At 44.2% G+C, this 11,616-nt stretch overlaps 1 protein-coding gene and 1 long non-coding RNA gene across 16 annotated transcripts in view; one reads left to right on the forward strand and one right to left on the reverse strand.

Moving 5' to 3' along the window:
- The window catches only part of LOC135908575 (E3 ubiquitin-protein ligase Topors-like), a 323,708-nt gene that overhangs the window by 143,884 nt on the left and 168,208 nt on the right, over positions 1-11,616 (forward strand). For 11 of the 15 annotated variants that reach the window (XM_065440387.2, XM_065440388.2, XM_065440385.2 and 8 more), the window contains exon 3: positions 3,954-4,048. The exons of 3 other annotated variants lie outside the window; for them this stretch is intronic. The gene's annotated coding sequence lies outside the window, so the exon portion shown is untranslated. Of the gene's footprint in view, positions 1-3,953; positions 4,049-8,029; positions 8,581-11,616 lie in introns of those variants that run through there. One more of the 15 variants, XR_011508804.1, reaches the window with a different exon arrangement.
- On the reverse strand, positions 1,132-8,816 carry LOC135908580 (uncharacterized). The gene is made up of 5 exons (XR_010566360.2): positions 8,670-8,816; positions 8,073-8,129; positions 4,623-4,722; positions 4,065-4,148; positions 1,132-1,406 (listed from the first exon to the last, which is right to left on the reverse strand). It is a non-coding gene; the product is annotated as an uncharacterized lncRNA (long non-coding RNA).

Here is an 11,616-nt window from a genome sequence, read left to right on the forward strand (position 1 = left end):
ACGCATGCTGGTGCATTTCAACTGCTTTTATTCATTGGATTACTTCTCACGCGTTCTTCACCGGGTTTTATTTTGCGCCACTTTCGAATTTTGGTGTATTCTGTACATGGGGGGGGGGGTACTACCTTTCGCCCCCGTTATGTTATACCCCAAGCAGGGGCCTTTAAAATGAATAATAGGTGATAATTAGTTTTATGATTAGCTCAAGCACGCTAGGTGTATCAAGGCAGAGGCGCTCTTTACTCGTCTCTGTCCTTCCTGTCCTGCTTTCGTGCGCTGCGCAAACACCGCCGTTATGAACCAAGCTAAATGACTTTTTATCACCGCATCGCTTCGGAGGGGTTTGTCGATAAGTCATCATCACTATCAGGTCACACAGTGGCGCTGCTCGCGCAAGACCACGCCCACTCAGAGAGTATGTCTTATGCAATCATCATTATCACCGCTGAGCCTGGGTTGTTGCAGCCATAGAGTTTCTCACTACATTACCTAGAGGGAAATCTGGCGCTGCTGCGCTGTGGTATGCATGGGAATGCCGGTATATTGTGACTTCGGATTGGCATCGTTCTCGTAGAGACAGGACACGAAGACGCGTTTGGCAAGTACCGTTCCGTCTGTCACACTGATTAATTTTCTACTAAAGCAGCACGTAAAAAGCTGTTTTAGCTTTATTATTACGCGAAAACATGTTTTGTTTAACTATGAGAACTTGTTATTGTGTGTACGACTACATGTTACGTAAAAAGTATCAACGGGCCGCTAAAGTTGGAGGACAGACGACAAGGTTCGCGCTCGCTTTGAAACAGTTGATCGTCTGTTCTCGCTTTTGTTCGCTTGGTCATGAGTTGTGGGTGACTAACGATGTAATATGCGTGAATGGAAACATTTTATTAAGATTGTACTTTGAAAACGCGTTATTTGCGTAGCCATATCCACGTTTTAGACGAAGCCCCTTACAACACCAGCCAACACGAGCCTTGCAGCCACATATACCGTCATTCCCATGACGGCACGGTGCCCCCTTAAGAAACTCCCATAGTCGGTGGTGCCAGATTACCCTCTAGGTGTTATAGTAAGAAACTCTCTGGTTGCAGCTACGCACGTGCCACGACCATACGGAGCCACCACATCGCCGGTACTTCGGAATGTTTTATTCAGACACACACGCTGTAGCATGTAACTGTCGGGCAGGAAGAAAGAGCAGCGGTGCACGGCGTCGATTAGATTGCAAGCCACATCCGGTGAACTGGGCAGGCCTTCCCCAATTGTTTACGGAGCAGCGGGAGCCCCCTCCTGCTAGTTGGCCGCGGTGGTTACCCCGCCTTCTTTGTCCACCCCAGCCTCCGGAAGGAGCACTTGTACTCGTAGCACGTCCTCTCGTCGCAGCAGTCCTTGTCGCTTATGCACTGCGACGAGAAACGAGAAACGCAAGATGGTGACAACACGACTGCACGTGTTCGTGGACATATATGGGCAGCAGTCCACGTTTGTAGCATGGCTCGTCGAATATTCGTCGCGGGTCATTCGAAACAATATTCTCAAACAAAAAAAAAGAATTCTTGACATTTCTGAACTGATTATTCCATTCGCCATGGGTGTAGTCACTTCCGTTGTCACCGTCATCATTAGTCTATCTCATTTCCGCTGCTGGACCGAGCGCCCGGTCCCCACCGAATTCCTCTCCTGTCTATAGCCACGGATAACTGCATTCCATTCCTGCATATTTTCAATACCGCCGCTTGCGATTATGTTCCTCCTGGGGAGTAAAACGACAGACTTATATAGAGCAACTTCACTAGAAGCACCACAGAGGTTGCCCTTTCACTTGCTCTTTTTTAATAAACGTTCTAATCTTTCTCACTCTCTCTCTCTCTTTTTGTCTCTGTCTCTACCAGCTTTAACACACCACGTAGAGTAAAATTATACCCCACAAAATTAAGTACTATTTTTGTACCCTTACACCACTGGATTAAGTTTCTTATCCAAAAATTCTGATTTAGGCAAGGCAATCTGCATACTTAGCCTTTAGTAGCGTTTCGGACACACTGGAGTGGATTTTCAGTTGCGAATGATTCAGCAAACAAATTACGCTTTAAATAATTACTGTACTACTAGCTATGTTCCAGCTTAACATAACAGTTCGTTGTTTGTTTCCTGTTTTCCTGTTACAGTTGCATTCTTCAGTTCTAGAAGTAAACGAACTTGCTTTAATATGCCTTATGCTAATACATTTGGGCCGTTAGTGGGCCATACGTCGACGACTAAAATCAGCTACGCCCGTACACGCTCTCTTAACTTTGCCCCTTCCTAAACTCCCGACTTGTATAACGCTCCCCCTAAGAGGCGTAGATGTTTCGCAATGAACAAGTAAAACTCTTGCTTGGGCTAGTTGGTTCATGCTTGAAGTAATAAAGGCAAGGCGCAGAAGACCAGGACTTAGGAAGAAGAACACAAGCGACAGGACCGGCGCCGCTTGGCGCCGGTCTTGTCGTTTGTGTTCTTCTTCCTAAGTCCTGGTCTTCCTATGTCTTGGTCTTCTGCGCCTTCTTGGCGCCGGTCTTGACGTTTGCGTTCTTCTTCCTAAGTCCTGGTCTTCTGCGCCTTGCCTTTACTACTTCGCAATGAAGTCTGGCACTTTCAAACAGCGCTCGCGGACACCACCCCAAGAAAGGAATGCAAAAGGGGGTGGGGGGGGGGGAGGGCATTGTGAAACAAGCAACTCGCCGAATTAGAGAGGCACTGCGACCTGCTCGCGATCTCCAGACAAATGGGACCACGAGCGCGCGTGTGAAATATTCTTCGACACCTTGCACATGCCCATAATCTCGTACGACAGAACCGCCGAATGGCTCCTCTGCGGCTTTCTCATAATGATCCCTTTATTATGTCCTGCCTATGACGTCACCCCTCCTCCCTCCCTGGTGTAAACTTTCGGCAAGAAGGGAAGTCGCGGACGTTAATGCGTCCTGCCAGTCCTACTATCGCTGCGTCGATGCTTTTCGGTAGGTGTGCCAGACGACAACCTATTATGATCGGTATTAGTACAGCGGAAACTAAGAATAGTTACTTTTTTGAAAAAACGCAATAGCCAAGGCATTACTAGGGCGCCGCACCAGTTGAGTTGAGTTGTGTTCTTTTTTATCTACACCGATATATTATTCAGTACACACACACGCACACACACACCGCTACTCAAGCGCCTACAAGCAACCATTGGAAGATATAAGCTGCATTCTCTTATCGCCGCATCGTAAAAGCTCCGCAACGCTTATCAATGCGTCAGCGGCGTGTTCTCTTGATGCCGCGAAAATCACATAGCGTGAAGCCCTGCATCGAGCTGCCGCCGCTGGTAAAGCCGTGTATCCATGGCTGTTCGCTTGGGAGCGCTTGAGTATAGCAGCGTGCGAGCGCACATCTATTTCGTATTTTGGATGTTTCGCGCGCTTTTGTTTTTTTCTCGGGAAAACTAACGAGCAAAGCTGAGCACTAAGCAAATGCTTGATTCGGAGGTTATTTGAGGCGCCCTACAACTTTGTAATGGATGTGTTTGCGACTCAAGCAATCATTAGAAAGTTCACTAATTAAAAGTAATTCATCAAGTAATACTTCGGGATGAAAAAGATACTCGCCGTAAGTACATACGACTACCGGTACTATGCAGTCAGTACGATTTGTCTAGAGCTCTTGGGTATCTTTAAAATCTTGGTCCAAGTTAACTAGGACACCCTGTGTATATATGTTTGTATACTTAAATATTATAATTACAGCTACATCGAATGTTAACCAAGTGAAACCAAGACTTAACTAGGCTAAACCAAGCTTTCGCTTTGCATATCCAGGGTTAGCTCAGCTAAACGGCAGCCAATTTTTTTTTTTTTTAACCAGGGTTTCGAGGTCTAGATCGTTCAAATAACGCAAGAATGAAAAATGGAAGGTGCTAATTTTCCTCTCAGTACTCCTTCAGGCACAGCAATTGCGGGCCCAGTGTGCCACGGAGAGCGCCACCTGCAACAAATACTTCAGCCAGCACCATCACGTTCGATGACAGGTAATACGATGCCTACCGGCTGTGAGTAATTACTGCATGGTTTCCAAGCGTCTTCCTTGGCTCTGCCCCCCGTTGGTAGTCGAGTTGCTGTCATCCTTTGCTTTAGAAGAAAACACAGTGTGAGCACCACGTCAAAAAAAAAACAAAAAAAAAACGAATAGATCTAAGGGGTGGTGATTTTTTCAAATACCATTGTGCAGGTTAGAAATTTCAGATACCAGTGTTCACTCTCTTGTTCCTGATTTCTAGTATTGTCATTAGAGCTAAAAGTTTCTGCATGTTGCAGAGCGATATATATATATATATATATATATATATATATATATATATATATATATATATATAATTCTTATTATGCCTTGCAGTAAATCCTCAGAATTCAACAGCATTTAGAAAAAAGAAGGGGGGGGGGGGCAGGGGTTTACGTGTACACACAAAAAGACTCTGACTTTAGAATTTTTCGTAAAAGGAGGTTCTATATTCAAACAGGAAATATGACTGTCCGAAAAGTTATTAAAGTCGGCTCCAAACTCGCACAACGTGGAAAGGAGAAAAGAGATAGTCGGGTTCATACCACTTCCGTCGTTGCGTTCGATGCCCAAACGAGGGAGAGGCTTCCAACTACAATCCACAGCAACACTGTCATTTGCAGACCTTTCTTTTATAAGGATATTCTGTGGGCACGTCATAAGGCAATTAAAAACGGAACTGCATTTCAAATATGTTCCTCATTTGCATACATAAATACATGATCATTGACTGATGGGTCAGTTGGTGCACCATGTTGTGTCGTTCAGTGGAATACGAGCGGAAAGAAGCGATGTTAACGGGACGATGTTGCCAACATCGTTTCTTTACGCCCTTATTCCACTCAACGACACAGCAATTAGCTGATCTTTTAGATCTCAATTATAAATAAATCGAATTCACGTTTAATCTTCGCCCGCTTCATTTGTTCAGCGGAATGAAGCGCTGAACAAATTTGAAGTTAAACAACGCCTGACATTAGCACGTAGAATTTTTATGCAGCGATTGCGGCCATTCTCGTCGCTTATCCTCGAAATATTGCCAGTCATGAGATTTTTATTATCTGCAATTGGTGTCACGCTTAAGCACGATTTTGTTTCCCTGGAGCGTTTCACAAGGAGCCGTATCTGACGGTAACCATACAGCCACTACAGCGATATTTGTGAAACTCGTCGAAGTGTCACAAAAGTCACATATTGACGTCCGCAGGGTATATATATATACACCAGATTGTTTATCTTTTCGCAAATCGGCAATATCACTGCCTTGCACTCCAGCGATCAAATCGATAAGCCATCGAATTCGTTTTGCAGAAAAGCACCACGCGTGAAAAAAAAAAAAAAACATTAACACCAGTACACTGTAAAATAATTTACACCCTAAACATTGAAAAAGGGTGTAAATGTGTCTAACTCACAGCCTTAGGGTGTCCGTTATATAGACAACACCCTAAGGGTGTGAGTTAGAGACAGTTACAAGCTTTTTCACTTTTTAGGGTGTAAATTATTTTACAGTGTAGAAACACAACTAAGACGCACGCGTCGTTGTGTTGCTCGTAAGCGTGTTTTTTTATCAGAAAATAAAATTCTGGTGTTATTACGTGCCAAAAGCACAATCTAACTGTGCGTCATACCGTTAGTGGAGGACTTTGAAATAATTTCGACAACTCGTTGGTGTTCCTAAATAGCATGAAATGCACAGTACGATACCATTTTCTTTCTTATTTTTTTTTTTGGGGGGGGGGGGGGCGGGGACTCAATTCCCATCGCAATGTATCTCTGCCATAGCCGAGACCGAACCCGCTACCTCCTGTTGAGCGTCTCCGCCACCGGACTTTGCACACCTTGAATCCCTGCCAGATTACTTTACTTTTAATAGTTCCATGCTTTGAAAACGTAGCACAAGGAATATCGTACAGCCCGCACATACCTTATGAAGCGTCATTGCTTCAGCTTACGTAGTAATAAACACGTTCTTATTTTTAAATCATGTTCTAACACGTTATTTTCACTCGCATGGCGCATAAGAACAATTTTGGTAGTATCGGTAGTAGTATCGGTAGTATCGGAACCACGGGACTTTGCACACCTTGAATCCCTACCAGATTACTTTTAATTGTTCTGTGCTTCGAACATAGAGCACAGGGAATGTCGTACAGCCCGCACATACCTTATGAAGCGTCACTGCTTCAGCTTACGTAGTAATAAACACGTTATTTTTTTTAAAATCATGTTCTAACACGTCATTTTCACTCGCATGTCGCATAAGAACAATTTAGTCTGCTAAGAATCGCTCTCTGAAAGAGGCGCCAATTACCTGCACCTGATATGGCAGCGCTCAAGCTGTTAAAATATTCACTTACTAACTGCTTTTTAATTATTCAACGTTAGGAAAAAAGTTGTGAATGCGAACTTGAAGCCCGCTCATAGTGAAATTGCATCTGCTTAGCAGAAATCACAAGACAAGCCCATTTTTTTTTGGCATATCCTTCTCGGAAATCCATTAAAATACATTGGGGCTCAAGTTGTAATACCTTGCTTAATCTTTTCTGGTTCGAATTTCTTTTTCCAGTCAAATGATAATTTTCTATCACGCGCAGTGGAACGACAGGAGAAAGACAAACTAAAGGAAAAGAATTCTGCTAGATTATTTTTCGCAGTGAATCCAAGCGTCTTCTCGGTGTTCCACCCCGACCGAGCCCTTTGGCAGAGAAGGTGTGGGTGCGATTTTGTACAATCAAATGTTTTTTTTCCCTCTATTTTTCTCATGAAACCGCCAAGAACTCAAGGTGTTGTAAACAGCGTGTCTTTCTTCAGACTTCCTAAGTCACAGTCATAATGGTGTAAAATGTGGCCACCCGCCGTGGTTGCTCAGTGGCTATGGTGTTGGGCTGCTGAGCACGAGGTCGCGGGATCGAATCCCGGCACGGTGGCCGCATTTCGATGGGGGCTAAATGCGAAAAACACCCGTGTACTTAGGTTTAAGTGCACGTTAAAGAACCTCAGGTGGTCAAAAATTTCTGGAGTCCTCCACTACGGTGTGCCTCATAATCAGAAAGTGGTTCTGGCAAGTTAAACTCCATAATTTAACTTTTTTTAATGTTGCCACAGAAACCATCAAAATAACTTTTGTGGCCACTCGAAGCATGTTATGTGCTTTAGGCAGCAAGCTCCAAGGATAGGGTACAAAGGCCTAACTTTCACACGATATGGGGGCTGGAAATATGTGAAATATCATGAAGGGCCCTATTCATTGCTTGCACAAGGTTCACAAAATATGTAAATCGGGTTGCTAACACCCAGATTGCTAAGAATATTTTTTTCTTGATTATTGGTAACATTATGACTATTCCTACAAAATCAAATGGACCAGAAAGGCTTAAAGATCCTTCAACAAGTTTGAAACGATATCTATGAAGCCGAAGCATGCTCCTAGCAGATACTGAGAACGGCTAATTTGAAAGTGGGGTTCGTTAGAAATTTCTTCAAAGAATAATTTACTACTTCTCGACCTAAATTTCGCGATTTTAACATTTGTTCTAAACAGAATTAAACAAAAAAATTAACCGGGCATGTTAGCTATCCGAGCACTGTTTCTTATCATGGAAGTGATTTCGGCCTCTTCTGGAAATCCACCTGGATGAATGATGGACGGATGGATAGATGGATGTTAGGAGCATCCCCTTTGGAACAGTGCGGTGGGTTGCCCCACCAAGCTCTTGTTACTTTATTTCCTAATGTCCCACTTATGTTAAAACAGAAAAAAGAGAAAAGGAAAAAGAACCAACGATGAATTCCCATGACCAAAGTTTCTGAACCCCTATTGTGAACTTTGTTTTTGTACGCCTCCGTTGTTGGTTGTTTCCCTACTTTTCTGCCACCAATTTTGCAGTCGCCTCTTACTAATCTCCATTGCGGACATGTTCACTTTCCCCCTGCTCTTGCTGAACCCAAGGGCTTCAGGCCAGTGATTCAAGGAGGCTACAGGGCTGTCTCACCTGGATGGATGGATGTTATGAGCGTCCCCTATGAAACAGGGCGGTGGGTTGCGCCACCTGTGAAGGAGAGACAGCGCCACTTTTCAGGAGTGATTTCTTTAGTTTGTTCGAATTAGGAAAAAAAACGACACGTGACATGGTGTACGTTTCGATGGAGTTCACAGCACATACACATCAAGCGAAAGAACAGGCAGAAGGCAAGAGCGCAGTCTTCCAACTCAACAATGGTGCCTGTGTGGTAGAGACTGAGTACTTCTATGTTGTTCAACATACTAAATGAAAACAATGTGAAGAGATCATGCGTGCATATTTTGAGCATTGAAAAAACGCCACATTTCCGCCACATCCAACCAAGCACACATAAACAAAGCGTGTAAAATGATTCTGGAGGTGACGGTAGTCCTTAGTCGAGCTCACAAAAGAGCGCGGTTACTTCGTGAGTCACATGAAGCCTAACGTCAAGAACATGTAGCCGAATGAATGAATAAAGTGTGGATGCCTGAAAGAGACGTGATAATTTTTATCGTTAGCCGTGGTTGGCATTTAATTCGAAATGACGTCAAAATTACTGGTTCATGAGGCGGTACGTTGGCCTACCTGATATTATATTTCAGCAAAACGGTGCACTGAGCAGCACGATCCCAGAAGATGTAAAACTGACTACGCGTGACTTCATCGTCATCCAAGTCAGAAGGGCACTCTTGAGCAGCCGTTCCGTAATTGTTTAAGACAGAACAAAGCCTAGACGAATATGCGATATGTATAATGCGTAAAATAAACAGTCTCGAAATGTATAAGCAAGATAAGAACGTGGCGGTAAAGAAAGGGCTGCGACTATCCTAGGCGCCCCATCTCGCGCAGCTGTTTGTTTCGTCCCGCCTTTCTGCTAGGCAATTTCTTGCAGGCAGCCTTCAACAAAATGCATCCCAGCTCCGTTCGCATCTGGAAAACAAAACCATTGGTGCGTTTCCTCTGTGGGGGCGATGGTTATCGAGAAAATATACCGACTCGTAGTAAAGCTAACGTGCTTTCGAACCAGCATACTCTGAGAAACATGGTCGTTAATTGAATTTCTGGGCGTGTCTGCTGCATTGCGATGGAAGCCGAATGCGAAACCGCCCATATGGATATATTTACGAGCTAGTTAGGAATGCTGAGTGGCTAAAATCTTCATTCTCGTGTATATACGCATAAAGCAATTCTTCATTGGATCCTGGAGTTGACAAGTTGTAAGAAGCGCAAGTGTACGTACCCCAACAGGCATTTAATTCGATGTTCCGACCGAGGACCGGGCTTTAGCTAGAGTGAGTTTCAAAGCACGGAGACTTAAGTTTATACATTCTTTCTTGAGGGCCGTTCCTATGAGCACAGTTTTGGACCTCAACGTAGCGGCCTCAAGAGTAAATGTATGAGTTTAAAAGTGTACTTTTGAACCCACTTTTGATATAAGGCCAGCCGACACGTCTCATTCAACGCTTATTCTTGTTTCTACGTGCCTCTTGTGTGCGTGTGTTTTTGTAAATGCGGAGTTCATTCTGTATTTACCAAAATACTCGTCGCTGTCAATGGAAGCTAAAACAATATTACGAACAACAGGGACAACACATGATCCAATACAAATGCCCTTCACAGTATACACACATCGTTGTCAAAAGGAACAAAGTTGAGTTTACTTTATTGGGTTCGCTTGATTCTTGTAGGTTCGCGTTTTCCATAAATATTGAAGACCTGTTTTATTCAGTACCACATGCGGTCTTGTTGCTTGCGGTACGCTCTTGTATAGAAGAAAACGGCGGTTTTCCGAATTCTGCAGGAATTTCTGTTGACAATTTTCTAGTTTACTCGAGCTTTATCTATGCTCAACTTTTTTTTTTACAACGATGTGTATATATAATTGTTAATCGTAATATTGTTTTACCTTCCCTTGACCGCGACTTGTAGCTCTTGTCCTGTGCTTCCGTGTCTATCTTCTGTCCTGTCTTGGAAGTGCGCTTACAGTATTAAGTTGTTAAGCAGGAACCACCTAGCCCAGCAATAAACCTTGTTAACGTTCAGTCTGCAAAGTCGGCAGGGTTTGTGACAGATATCGCCCCATTCGGCGGAAGTTTAGTTTCATCGGTTAAGCGTATTTTAGAAGATTTACTCTAATAATCCTGTGTTTAAACAAGAGTTCTTACTTGTCCATCTTACACGTTATCTCGCATCCACCACGAAATGAAGGGCGTGGTTCCATCAGGCAACACGAAGTCTCTCTCACCTAATCATACCACTGACCACCGACGACTGAACTGCAGAGCCAACTTTCCGCCTCCATCGCGGCCATCCGTGACGCTAGAAATTTCAAGGTTGCCAAGGACTTCAGCTGTTACCCACCACTCTTCTCGTGGTCGCCTCCGACCGTTTAGATTAGAACAGTTGTATTCACACAACAGGGCAAATAATAAGGCGACATTGCGAAATGAATATTGCGAGGTCATCTGCCACCCGCTCCTGCTGCGCTCACTGGGTCCGCGCGAAGCTATTCACGATGCGACAACAAAAAGTCAAACAACCGTTGCAATTTTCGAGAGTTCTATACTGATGGTGACACGTCCAGCAGCGACCATTTTCAGTCCAGTCGAGGTCGCTCTATAAATTTCGACGAGTGCAACAGACGCGCTGTTGGCCTGGTCGCCTCGATTTAACGCGCGTACAGTGTTCTGACGGGTTTATGCTGTCGCCCGTATATTTAGCTAAGCCACGTTAAGGTTACATTCATATTAACTCCGCAACGAATACGGCGACTAAGCAAGAACAGACGACAAAAACCGTCTGTTTTTTGGTAGTACCCTTGTTTACTGCGCAATTCATATTGTCACGTGGTGATGACGTTAAGAACACAGTAGCAATACTGTGATAGACAAAACTAACTTTTATTGGGCGAACCTGTGCCCACAAAACAGGCTACACTTATAGCACAACGATAGCGGCGAACACGGTCGGCGATCGTCGAAATTCTGATCAGCGGTTCAAGCGCATCGGCTTTTATAGAGCAGTCGTCGAATGTTCCAGACTAATCGTTCCTACCCGCGTGCCTTCCACAAAGTTCCACACCATTCGCGTTACGCGATAAAATCAGATAACACAAGGGTCAGCGACAGCAAACAGCCGGGTAGAAGCATCGATAACTTTCCAGAAACGTCGGATGCATGCAGGCGCGTCCCGCGCTGTGCGATAACAGTTAAGTACACGTGTCAATATGAGTCAGTACCAACATCTCCAGCTGTCAATATAGTTCTGTTACATTAGGCTTAGGTTGCACGCGTTCTCGTCTGCTTTTCTCAGCTGTCGTCTGGATACTGACGGCCAGGTCATCCGGAGCACGTCTTCAGGGGACTGATTTATCCGCATTCATGTCCGTCGCGTGCACGCATAAGTTAAAGCTCATAAATTGAAGCAAATATTTGCATCACACCACCCGCCTATACTTCAATGAAATATTTCTTGTTTTGCATTATGTTCAAAATAAACTTTATTTGCCTACCATAATTACGTTGGTTCCTGG

This window comes from Dermacentor albipictus, chromosome 9 (assembly GCF_038994185.2).
Source record: "Dermacentor albipictus isolate Rhodes 1998 colony chromosome 9, USDA_Dalb.pri_finalv2, whole genome shotgun sequence".
NCBI lineage: Eukaryota > Metazoa > Arthropoda > Arachnida > Ixodida > Ixodidae > Dermacentor > Dermacentor albipictus.